A 13,749-nucleotide genomic window follows, 5' to 3' on the forward strand; every position below is an offset into this window, starting at 1 on the left:
TCTTAGTTCTATTTGTAAAGCTGGGGAATGCCCCTAAACTTCTGTACGTCATCTTATAAATACTACTTACATTTACACCAAAAAAAAAAAAAGCTCGAGTCTTGTGTCCATAATTTGTCAACGATGCATGTGTGTATATCCCAGGTTGCTTGTGAGAAGTACTACATTAGGACCACCAGAAAGAAAAAAGATAATTAGTCCTCGTTATAAATTTTCTTATTCTAGCCCCTCAACATTGCATAATTGTTGCTACTTAATCAATTGTGTTGATTCCAACTGAAATCTCAGCTGAACCTCAGGAACGTACTGCGAGGGCCTGTTAACGCCAATTACCCCATCTATGGATAACCCCAACCTCTGGATCACCTCCCCCCAAACTCAACATGGAATTCCTAATTTCACAGTATTAGGAATGCGATGAACTGACATTATGAATGGAGAAAGAAGCGACAAAGGACGCAAGGATATCATTGTTACAAAGCAAGCTGGTAGACACTCTGCTCTTAGGAAGCAGTGCTAGAGCAATTCGAAGATTCAATCACAATAGGAAAGGGAAATGGATGACGCAATAAAAAAAATAGTACAAATTTGCAGACAAAAGTTAATCTTTTACCTAAAAAGAAGACAACCTTTCTGGATTGGAAGAGTTCTGCTACCTTGCCGTAGGGGCACTGTCAAATTGGAGCTCCGAGGAGGTCATTTCAGAGGAACCACTTGATTTGCTCACCGAAGACTCCTTCAACTCTGCTAATACATCATTTATGTCCGGCCTTTGAATCGCCGTTGATCGCATACAAGACATAACAATCTCCACTACTTTCCAAGCCGAGTTGATGTCGAATTTTCCTTGTAACCCTGGATCCATAATCCTCTGTATAACACCACTTTCAACAATAAGAATCAACTATTGAAGCATGTGAATGCTGGCACTGCTATCCCGCCTTCTCATTATTGGAGGTTGGCCAGCGATCAACTCAAGGAGTACGATTCCGAAACTATAAACATCACTCTTCTTGTTTAAGTTTCCAGAAGATTGAAACCTGGGAGGAAAAAATAAACAAATAATTTATCTTTTAAATCAAAGATGAAATCCTAGGCAATGTCAGTATTTCTATGCAAATAGAGATCCTGAACTGAACCAGATCGATAATATTGAAGTTAAGTGATGCCGAAGCGCGAAAGAAATTAGGCTAAACAGAAGAATCGAAACGATAACGAGGAACAAACTGTTCTCCTAATCGATTAACAATCAAAATATCCAAAGTCTGCTCAAACAAAACCCTAAAATAAGCTTATATATCCCTAAACCTAACCCTACTAGGATTAATAAACATCAAAAAGAAAAATTACGAAACTGCCATTTACTAAATTAACCCAAAAAAATACTAAAATAATAGAAAAACCCATATAAACGACCCTGAATCGCGAAAATCCATCGTTAATCACAGCCAATGGCAGTGAGTATTGATCAGCATGCCGTTCCACTTCAGCCGACCAAATTTGAGCTCAATCCGAGATCGTTGACTTCGAGCCCGTCGGTTCGTCTAGTCGCATAACGGGTCCGCCGGTCCTCTAGGTGCATCATCCTCCCCTGCTAGAGAAAGATTCGTCCTCGAATCTGCTTCGTCTTCATTGTCGTCAATCTCTTCAGGATCTTCTTCCTCTTCAGCATAGTAAGGTGACAAATCTGCTATATTAAAAGTTCCGGATACATTATACTTACCCAGCAAATCGATCTTGTAAGCATTGTCACTAATTCACTCCAAAACTCTGAAGGGTCCATCAGCTCTAGGTTGAAGCTTGCCAAACCTACCCGCTGGAAATCGTTCTTTCCTAAGGTGAATCCAAACTAGATCACCTTCCTTGAAGACGACTCTTTTTCTGCATATATACACGCGTTGCTTATACTTCATGTTCTGCTTGTTGATCTGATTATGGACCTGGGAATGCAGCTCTTTGATATACTTTGCATGTTCTTCAGCTTCCGAACTAAATTGCTTGAGAACTGGTATCGGTGTGAGATCCAATGGAGTAATTAGATTACACCCGTAAATCACCTCAAAAGGAGTCTTGCCTGTAGTTCGGTTCTCAGATCTGTTATATGCAAATTCTGCCTGAGGCAATGCCAAGTCCCATTGTCGCGGATTATCTTCAATCAAACTCCGCAGCAAATTCCCTAAGCTTCGATTGACAACTTATGTCTGACCATCAGTCTGAGGATGATGAGAGGAACTAAACTTCAAACTTGTGCCCATGTACCTCCAAAGAGTGCGCCAGAAGTGACTCACAAACTTCACATCACGATATGAGGTTATGGACTTAGGAATTCCATGCAGCTTAACAATCTCCTGCAGAAACAATCGAGCAACCCGTGAAGCATCATAGGACTTGCTACACAGGACAAAGTGGGCCATCTTTGAGAACCTATCGACAACTACCATTATTGAATCCTTACTCTGCTGCGTTCTTGGCAAACCCAAGACAAAGTCAAGACTGACATCCTCCCACGGTGCAACTGAAACAGGTAGAGGCATATACAATTCAGCATCAGTACTCTTGGTCTTTGCCACATGACATACCCTGCACCTATCTATAAAACGCGTCACGTCACGCTCCATCCGAGGCCAATAAAAATGTTCACTCAACAAGGCCTTCGTCTTATCCACGCCAAAGTGCCCAACTAAACCGCCTGCATGTCCCTCAATAATAATAGATTCCCTCAAAGAATATTGAGGAACGCACAATCTGTTACCTTTAAATAGTTAACCTTCCACGATCTGAAATTGCTGAAAAGGCTCCGTTTTGCTCTTCCTCCAGATATACCCAAAATGAGGATCATCAGCATATAAATCTTTAAAAGTATGAAAGCCTAGAACTTTTACCTGCATTGTAGACAGTAAAGAGTGTTTTCTGCTCAATGCATATGCCACACTATTTAGCACTCCCGTTTTATGCTTGATGGAAAAACTGAAAACTTGAAGGAACTCCACCCACTTCGCATGCCTTGTGTTCAATTTGTGCTGCCCATTGATATATTTCAAGGTCTCATGATCAGAAAATAAGATAAACTCTTTGGAAATAAGATAGTGCCTTCAATGCTCCAAACTCCTCACAATAGCATAAAATTCTTTATCATAAGTTGAATACTTCTTTTTAGCCTCATTCAACTTCTCACTAAAGAATGCTACAGGTTTACATTTTTGACTCAGGACACCCCCAATACCAACACCTAAAGCATCACAATGCACTTCAAAAATCTCATTAAAGTCAGGAAGCACGAGAACAGGTGCTTCAGTCACCTTCTTCTTTAATAATTGAAAGGCAGCTTCCGCCTCCTTAGTCCACACAAATTTATTTCCTTTTAGACAATCCGTCAGAGGTGCAATAATAGTACTGAAATCCCGAACAAATCTCCAATAAAAAGATGCAAGCCCATGAAAGCTACGTACCTCATGAATATTTTTCGGAATCTCCCAATTTGTAATAGCCTCAACCTTAGCTGGGTCCATTTGAATGCCCTCCTTTGTTACTATATATCCCAAAAAAGGTCACACAATCAGTCAGGAAGTGACACTTCATGGTATTAGCATATAATTTCTGCTCCCTCAATGTCTCGAACACCCTTCTCAAATGCTGCAAGTTTTGATCAGTCGATGCACTATAAACCAAAATATCATCGAAATATACGATGATAAAATGGCCAATAAAAGGACGAAACACCTAATTCATTAGTCTCATAAAGGTGCTCAGTACGTTAGATAACCTGAAAGGCATCACCATTCACTCATACAGACCATCTCGAGTTTTAAAAGCGATCTTCCACTCATCTCCAGGACGCACCCTAATCTGATGATATCCACTCCTCAAGTCTATCTTCAAAAAGATAGTCGCTCCATACAGCTGATCAATTAAATCATCAAATCTCGGGATAGAAAAGCGATACCTGATCGTGATCTTGTTGACAGCTCTGCTATCCACGCACATTCTTCACGACCCGTCTTTCTTAGGAACCAACAAAGCTGGCATTGCACAAGGGCTCATGCTCTCTCGAATTGCACTCTTTTTTAATAGTTCCTGCACTTGCACTGCACAAGGGCTCATGCTCCTTATGATTCATTCTGTAAGCTGCCTTATTAGGAATAGCAGCTCCTAGAACAACATCCATACAATGCTGAATGTCCCTCATGGGTGGCAATCCAGGTGGCAATTCCTCTGGTACGACATCAGCAAACTCTTCAAGTATAGGCAGAACTTGAGTTGAAATTTCTGGACTATCAAGATTCTGCTCCATGACTACAACAGCAAAAAGCTCTGGGGCATTCACCGCCTCCTCCTGGAACTCTGATTTGGAAAGCATATTACTTTTCCCTTCTTTTCTCAAATCTGAAGGACCCGGAGTAATGGTCTGACCATCCTTCTTGAAGGTGTACGTATTTTTGAATCCGTCATGCTGTGTTTTCCTGTCAAACTACCAAGGTCTTCCTAACAGAATATGACAAGTATCCATTGGAACTACGTCACCCCACACTTCATCAGTATATTTCTTCCCAATCGAGAAGTGTACTAAACACCTCTTGCTCACTTTTACCTCATCCCCCTTCCTAAGCCATGACATCTTATATGGTTGAAGATGTTCGACAGTTTTCAACCCCAACTTTTCTACCATAGTGGTAGATATCACATTCTTGCAACTTCCCCCGTCAATTATCATACTACACACATTTCCCCCACTAATGCACTTAGTATGAAAGATATTATGCCTGAGCCACGATTCATCATCTACCTTAGCAATATTTAAAACCCAACGCACAACTAAAGACTCATCAGAATCGACATAGACAATGTTCTCCTGATCTGGATCCGCATCTTCTTGCTCTCCATCAGATTCATCATAAGTTGGGTCTTCATCAAAAGTTGAATTATCTACAAGTGTCACAAACTGTTGGTTTGGACAATCAGCAGCAAAATGCCCGAGTCCTTGACACTTGAAACATCACTTGCCTACAGCTCCTCCCCTGCTAGATCCAGCACTACTCTGTTATCCTTTTGTTGCATATTTTGAACCAGCGCCCTTAACTGCCGCCGGGGCTGAAGAACTCGCTGCTTTCCCTCGAGACTCTTTATTTGACCACTTGGAACTGCTGCCTGACCACTTAGAACCGTTGCTAGACCATTTGGTCTTACTGCTCCTTTTAAACTGCCCCTCTACCTTTAGGGCTAGTCTGCACACATCCTCATATGTCCAATACTGCTGTAATTGGACAACATCAGAGATCTCATATCGCAACCCTGCCAGATATCGAGCAATCGTCTGCTTGTCTTCCTCCGCCACATCACAACGCATCCGCAAACGATCAAATTCCTCTGTAAATTCCTCAACTGTTTTATCACATTGCTTGACGTTATGATACTCGATAAACGCCTCTTGCCTATAATGGGTAGGCAAAAAAAAATTTTGCAACAACTTTTTCATCTTCTCCCAGCTATCCACCTTCGGCTTCCCCTCTCTAGCGCATTGCTTTTTGACGTGTTCCCACCAAATCGAAGCATGTTTTCGCAGCCTAATAGCCACTAACTTCACTTTTTGCACCTCAGTTAGGTCTTTAAGATCAAAAGTCCGTTCTACCGTATGTAACCAATCAATAAACTCATCAGGATGAGCCTTACCATTAAACTCGGGAATCTCGATCTTCATCCCAAAATTTTGAGAAGAGTGCTGATTTTCAGGTCGTACTCCTCGATACCGCCCCTGGTTCAGAACCTCGAAAGGCTTTACGTCCTCCTCTTCATCATCGGATGGATCCTCAGATTCTGCTTCTTCTTCGGATTGAGCATCAAGCCCTGCCTCCGCAAGACGTCACTCCAAATCCTTGATTCGCCTTCTCTGTTCCTGAATTTCTATATCTCGCAGGTCTCTCAGACGCAGCTGTTCATCTGCATCAGGAACGACTCCATGCCGCCAACCTCCACGAGCACGCTGTCTTCGACCACCTCGATTCTGTTCAGCCATTGATTCAGGTAACCTATGCTCTGATATCAATTGATGCCGAAGCGCGAAAGAAATTAGGCTAAACAGAAAAATCGAAACGATAACGAGGAACAAATTGTTCTCTCATTCGATTAACAATCAAAATATCCAAAGTCTGCTCAAACGAAACCCTAAAACAAGCTTATATATCCCCAAACCTAACCCTACTAGGATTAATAAACATCAAAACGCAAAATTACGAAACTACCCTTTACTAAATTAACCAAAAAAAAATACTAAAATAATAGAGGAACCCATCTAAACGACCCCGAATCACGAAAATCCATTGTTAGTCACGGCCAACGGCGGTGAGTATTGATCAGCACGCCGTTTCGCTTCAGCCGACTAAATTTGAGCTCAATCCGAGATCGTTGACTTCGAGCCCGTCGGTTCGTCTAGTCGTATAACGGGTCCGCCGGTCCCCTAGGTGCATCATTAAGCCATTACTTGGGGTTGAGGTAGCCGGGAGTGCCTGCAGGGCAAGTTGACACATAAGAGTCGTTTTCAGTCACAAAAGGTCTTGACAGGCCAATGAGCCAATTTGGCTCGGAAGTCTTCGTTCAACAAGATGTTTGTAGTTTTCAAGTCTCTGCGGATGATGGCTGGCTTGCAACATTATGCAAATAATCCAAACCCGTAACTCCTTGCAAAAACCATGTCAATAATGCCAAAGCAATGTCGGGAAAGAAACTACAACTGTGGATATCCCATTCATGGACCTTGTGCTGCATCCAAAGCTATTTGTAGTCTCTTACTCCACGTCAAGACCTTCGGATGGTCCTTTGTTGGATGCATCTTAACTTTACCTATGAGCAAGAAATAGAGTTTTACAGGATTATTTTAGAGAAGAAAACAATAGAAAAGAACATAAATACGCACCTGATAAATGTTGCCTTAAATTTCCATTAGCCATGTATTCATATATTAAAGCCATGTGCTTGGAATCACCACAATATCCAAACAGAGAAACCAAGTTTCCGTGGTGAACAATCATTAAGGGTTGCGCATGCAGTGTCACGAGTGTGCATTATTATAATGCATATTGACAATAGTCTAAGAGAAAGTTTTTGAACGAAAGTCTCCGTAAGTGTCGGCATAAGTTGGTTTTAAAAGGAACAGTGATTGCATCATCCAATCTAACCTCGGCTTGAAATTCCTTGTACCCTTGCTTTGATGATCTAGAGAGAATCTTCACAGCAACCATGGTGCCGTTATCTAGTGTACCAAGATAAACCTTTCCAAATCCACCTTTACTAATCACACGTCCAAAGTTTCCTGTGATTCTTGAAACCTCTCCATACTTGAAAGGTCGATTATTTAATCTCAGTGTCCTTTCACTAGATTCTGTACCAAAAAGGTTCCTATGAGTATTGTGACTACCCCTCCGAATAGTAGACTTTCGAGGAAAATAACTTCCCAAAGTAATTGCCTCCACAACAATTAAAAGACATAGGAAGTGTTTCTCTTAATAAGTTTTAAGAGCTATATTAATGGAGAAGAGGACAATAATCAAAAGATCTGGACAATAATCGAAAGATCTGCTATCAGATCGATAATTGTTCTTTGCTCAATACATAAAGATAAGTTTGCGATCGCATAATCAAACTTTCTTTTAGGGAGCCTTAGAATATTAAGATCAAAGTTGTACTCTCAAGTCGTTATAAGTCCTTCCCATGCATAGCACGGTTACTTTTGAAAAACAAAATCAGTAACTTTATTAAGTTAAGCCGAATAATGCACATTCTCTTTGTGATGCAGATGCGACCATGCTGTGGTTATCCCTGTCTCTCTTTTCGCTCCATTTTCTTGTGACCACTATGTAACTCAGATTACTAGCATTGGGGAATTTGGATTAATGCCAACTTTCCTTTATCCCTGAGGTCAATGAGATTGTAAAATGATACTCTGGGTGTGTGTCTGTGTTTGTGTGTGTGCGCGCGCGCGTGTGGGTGGGGGAGGAGGGAAGAGACAGCAAGTTGCTGAGTTGTATATTCTCAACTAAATTATCCTAGAAAAGACACTGTTGCAGTTAGAACTGTACCAATGGAAAACCAAAGTCAAGATTGGTGTCAAATGTAGTGTAGGTTGCGCGAACAGGACTAGTAAGAACACTTGCCTGCTCTTCGTTTCTCCTATGTGGGAATTCACGTTGGGAGGTTGCATTGATCTTAAATGTTCTTTCTCGTTGATACATAAAACTTCCAGTTTTCACGATGAATAAAATTTCTTTTTAAGTTTCACCTAGAAAATCAGTATTTGATAAAAAGTGCCAGGGGACTCACAGTGATATAATCGTTAGAGGATTTCCATAGCTACAATTTAGGCCATCCCATGTGTAGTTGTTCGGTATGCACGGATCACCTTGCCAATTTTCTCTCTTAATGTGATATGTAGCTTTGATGTCATTCATAGCTTTCACCGTGATTTAAATCACAAAAATGATCTATCATTTACAGAGAAGGATAGGGATGCAAAATGTGGTTGAACCCACATATCATTTTCAGGGCTTCAGCTTGAAGAGACATTCCGGCAATTACCAAACAAAAAGTAGCCAAAGCAGGGAATTAAGCAGATAGCAGAGTAATACTTAGCCCCACCTGTTGATCCCAACAAAATCGGAGTTCACGAATGACATAAAGACCCACCGTGGAGACTAGTATATTTAGCATAGGATTCCCTAAATCTCACCTACTGACAATGGTGTTGAGTTTCGCGGCGTAGCTCTAATACCACTTGTTGAACTCAAGTTGATATTCCAACTTAAAATAAAACACTCTCTTAATATTACAAGTGCACTCAAATACACACTCATACAATAGGCATATCTTTATGCCTGACACTCAGTGGACTCTCTACACTAATGCCACACACTACAACACTTTATGAAGACCCCACTCACGTATAATCCTCACTGCACAACACCACACAACTCTCTACACCTCTACGCTCACGCACAAGGAGCAAGTGCTCCTATTTATAGGCTGCTAAAGTCGGTGGACTCCTGCAAGCATTCATCGCTTGCTAATCTTGCTCTGGCAAATTTCCTCCAGAGATTTCTAGATGTGGTGTGCAAGTTGACAAGTTACTTGACTTGTTGCCTTATTTTTCTGGAAATATCTAGAGAAAGAAACTTCTAGAAAAATCTAGTGGAAGAGAGAGAGAGGAGGAGGTGCTCTCTCCAACAAATGGAACATCTATCTAATTATTACTGATATCAATTGTAGCACAACTGTACAAAGTGCATGTCGACAATAAAAACATGTAGAAGAATAAAAGCTTACCATCATCTTGTGCTGTGGGTACATATGGAATATCATCAACGGCATAGAACTCCACGGCATTGAGGATCGGTGGATTTCCAGACTCATTTGTCGATTCAATTGAGATGGTGATGTGCGACCCGTCGAATGGAATGGAAACTACAACCACTGGCTTTAAGTATTCAAGGCTCACCGTCTCTGTGAATTGATAGTCATTAACGGAAATTGTGAACTCCCTCTGTAGGCCACTCGACAGTCTCTCAATCTCCGCGAAATGAAAGTACACAATCCATTTCTGTGCGTCGATCGAAGGTGTCCACTGAAAATTCAAGGGAGAACTACATCCATTGATCTTTGAGCAGTCCGGAGAACGTCCCAGGGAACCTTGTACTTACACGCATCGTTGCCAATGGCAAATGTGGTGTTCAGTAACAACAAGTCATCAAAGTTTCGAGTTGTCCAGATCCGATCATAAACATCGTCAGGGTACCTGAGTGAGGCATTTTCACAAACAGTTTAAGAGCAAATAATTAATCAATTGACTGAGGGACTAGCAAATGCCAATTCATATGGATATGCAACACAAATATTGAATTTACCATATTGAACACATTACTAGCGAAAAGTCGATGCTCTGGTTGGTTACGAAAATCATAATATCTCACTGGTGATTCAATGTAAAACTTGAAAATTGCAATATGATGTGCAGTTGATTATATTTGTCAAGAGAAGTTAGCGGCCACGGACTTGTAACACGTCTGTACATACAAATACATCGGTTTCGTATAGTTCAATTTACGTAATTAAACAAAAATTCTATTGGTTTTGAAGCATTTCCCAAATGGAATTTTTTTTTCTTCTTTTTTGCGGGCTAAAAGGGTTCGGACGACGTTGGGATCCATTTCTCCCACTACTGAAATATTTCTTGGATGGAATGCGAGGACTTCAAAATGGCAATGTATATTAATCATGTATTTTATGTAAAGTGAGTATTAGCACCAAACTTCAGAGATACATATTATTAACTAGTGTCATAGTGATACTAGTTAAGATCACTAACATTATAAAAAATGCATACTGATACATGTTTTGAATATTGGAATACAACATATCTCAAGAAATTAGAATACTTTAAATAGAAATATTCATATTTTCAAAATATAACTAATAGCCCTTAAAAAATGTCCTCAGAGCACTTTTATTTTTCGTATGTGTATATGTAAAGTCCCCTCTTCCGGTGTAGACATTGAGTTCTATAATATACTAGATAAATCCGTGCTTTGCACGGGTTGTTGTGTTCTAATGTTAACATAGGATTAATCATTTTAATAAACTAATATATGTCGCGACCTACCTCTCGAGCGTCAAACTTGATGAAGCAGGCTTAGAGGTAAGTGTTTATGAAATGGTCCGTATAGCATATCATAAAAGACGGCTTACCGAAGCGTTAATATTTTAGTCATCCATACGGTCCATTAATCATGAACGTGGATTTTCCCTAAATCCATACCTCGCGTAACAGCGGATTGATTTTATCTTTTTTAGGAGTGACCACTAGCCTAAGTCGAGGATCGGCTAGAATACCTAACCGAACACGAGAGTTTCGTTTTGGTTTCTACGGAAACCAAAGATTATAAGTTCGGAGACTAGTTTATGTTAATATTTTTATTAACGCCCTTTTGGTACCGCTAAACTTATCATGGTTGTTATCTAAATTGTCATGCATTTGTTTTTTACCATTTTCATGCCAAAACCTTAGTCCACTAAGTGATCATGGATCTTGTTTTTGTGTTTTCATTTAAGATTTTAAACTAATCCTATCTTAGTATAGAAAAACGAAGAAACAAACAATTGTATTGAAAAGCATTGCGTAAAGTAAACACCCAAGGTATTAAAAGAACGAGCTAATTCTAAGTGCAAGAAGATAAAACCTGCAAATCGTCGGGTGTTTATTACAACACAAATTGAAAACCTGAGACATGGTCGGGAACGAATGAATTGAATGCAAATTGAGATCGGATTGGACATCAGTCTATCACATCCGTTAATTGAATACAAATTGAAACCGGATTGGACATCGGTTTATCGCTTCCGTCTTTTACAACTTTAGACTATCTCCTCCGCGAACCACCTCTTGGGTATTGGTTTTTACATCCGTAAGATACATTCATGACAAATAATGCACAAGGGAACAACCAAAGCAAAGCAAAGATGCAAGCAATTCACTAATCAAACACAGGCCTCGAGATCAGCCTTTGCTTTGCATGCATTTCGATTTACCCACCCACTTAGTCATCTAACATGATTTAATTAATGGTTAACGATAACGAGCTACCATTTACATTCACAAAATAGCAACTCATATCAATTAGCCCCTAAAGTCGGTATCTAAGTGAACACCTTAGCTACCCGCCGAACATGCACGGGGCCTAACATACATCTAACAAACACATGCATAATAATTAGCAAAGCATGCATTCAGGCCCATGGGCCTTGTTCCTCATCCTATCAAGCAATGGGAAGTGGGCTTCAATAGGAGAACCACTTATTCAATTATAATTGCTAATTCAGACCCCATTCTGTTTGAGTGTGATTAATTGGCTTAATGATGTTCAAATGAAGTAATTCAGGTGCCATTAGAAAGATAATTTCATGAAGATCAAATTTTATGAAGACAACTTTTTCTAATTCCCACCAATTTTCACGAAAATGACAAGTTTATCCTTGGGGACAGTCTGAACCCGGTTTGAATTTGAATTCAAAGAAATTGTGGGAAAAAAATAGTGACCGTTATCAAAACCCCGCCAAAATTTTTAGGCAGTTAGGATTATCCGTGTGTGACAGCTTTCATGTTTTTAGTTTTTGCTAAAAAGCCGTCCAAATTTTTATAAAATTCGTTTTTTCTGAGGACTCGTTTGCAAATCATTTTTTTAGGCCAGGAAGACCTTATCTGAGATTTTTAGCAAATTGACCCCCTAGACATTGCTATTAGGCCCCAAAAATTTCCAGTCTATATAATAAAACCCTAATGGAAAAAATTTTAGTTTTGATTTTTTGCAAAAAAGGACTCCAAGTTTATCAAATTCGGAGAAACATATTTTGGATTTGAGAGGAAAGAAAATTAGATCTAGACACAGATACTGACTAAATCATAAAAATTCCTTTGAAAATCCAAATGAACTCCGATTTTGATAAAATTAATGTTACTGGAGAGCTCTTGATCTCAGTATGAACTTTTGTTAAAAAAAAATTTCAGATTTTGAATAGATGATTTTGTAAAAATCGAAGAACACATGAAGGTCGGTCAGAAATTCATCTCTCATAGAAACTAAGTCTAAATGACGATGCTAATCGACCTAACCTAACATCTTTTAATTTTATGAAAATTTTATAGTAGATAGATCTGAGTGTTATTTACAACTTTCATGAAGAAAGTTTTGTCAAATAATGAACACAGAAAATCATAAAAATCATCCAACCGAGCAAGGTCATTCAGTATCACAGAAAAACAGAACATAACATGATCATTCCAGATTCTGATGTCAACTTTCGAAGGAGTTTTGACCTAGCAAACGATGTCCGTTTAAGACATGCAACCCATCAAATCGAAGCTCAAGAAGTATTCTACGACTCTCTAGTTCATCACTTCACAAGATTCTAACATTTTTGAAATCAAATCATCATCACAAGCAATCAGGTCATCAGGATCGGAGGATGAGAGATTTGAACTCACCTTGTGTAATGATACTTTAACGCACAACCGAGCCATCCGGCCTCCATATTCAGCTCAAGGACAGCACGGAGAAGCCTCGGAAAGCTCGACAAACCTATGAGAATCAAGTGTACAAGCTAAATTGAGAACCGACTCGGTTTTGCACAAATAAACTATCAATGGAAAATTAAGTAAAACGAAGCGATACGGTGGCCGTTCGAAGGGAGGCCAGCCACCACAGCCACGTGAGGACGCCAAGGAAAGTCGCTGGAGGCTTGAGATCGCCGGAAGGAGCTATCGGATCTCTGGATCAGCCGGTTGAACTGGCTGGAAGGCTCACCGGCTCGGTTGCCGGTGAGTTTAGTCATGGCCACGGTTCGGAACCGGCGGTTCCGCTTCGTGGCCAAGTATGAACCGGAACCGGAACCGCCCATGGCGGTTCCGGTTCCGGGCCGGTTCCGGTTCCGGTTCAGGTTCGGAACCTGTAACAGCCCGAATTTCGACGTAATTCCGAGATCAATAAAATTGACAATATTTCGCATTTCATTTTAGTAAGTCTCGCCCAGAGCTGATCACTCTCGGGATACTAACCAATGGGGTATGGCTAACTAGGAAACGGTACGTGGACTAGGGACTCGATAGTGAACGGGACACCAATCTCGAGATACGATGAGTGAATATTTTGGGCCAACGTGGGCCAATCTTAGGAAAGGTGATGGATTTGGTTTGGCCAAGGCCAACGATGTACA

General features: G+C 40.3%; 1 pseudogene; it reads right to left on the reverse strand.

Annotated features, from left to right (window-relative positions):
- Positions 1–496: 496 nt before the first annotated feature.
- On the reverse strand, positions 497–13,368 carry LOC130140642 (senescence-induced receptor-like serine/threonine-protein kinase; annotated as a pseudogene).
- Positions 13,369–13,749: the final 381 nt, after the last annotated feature.

Source organism: Syzygium oleosum, unplaced genomic scaffold (assembly GCF_021117445.2).
Source record: "Syzygium oleosum isolate NSW1041296 unplaced genomic scaffold, Sole_v2.1 Sole_v2.20, whole genome shotgun sequence".
NCBI lineage: Eukaryota > Viridiplantae > Streptophyta > Magnoliopsida > Myrtales > Myrtaceae > Syzygium > Syzygium oleosum.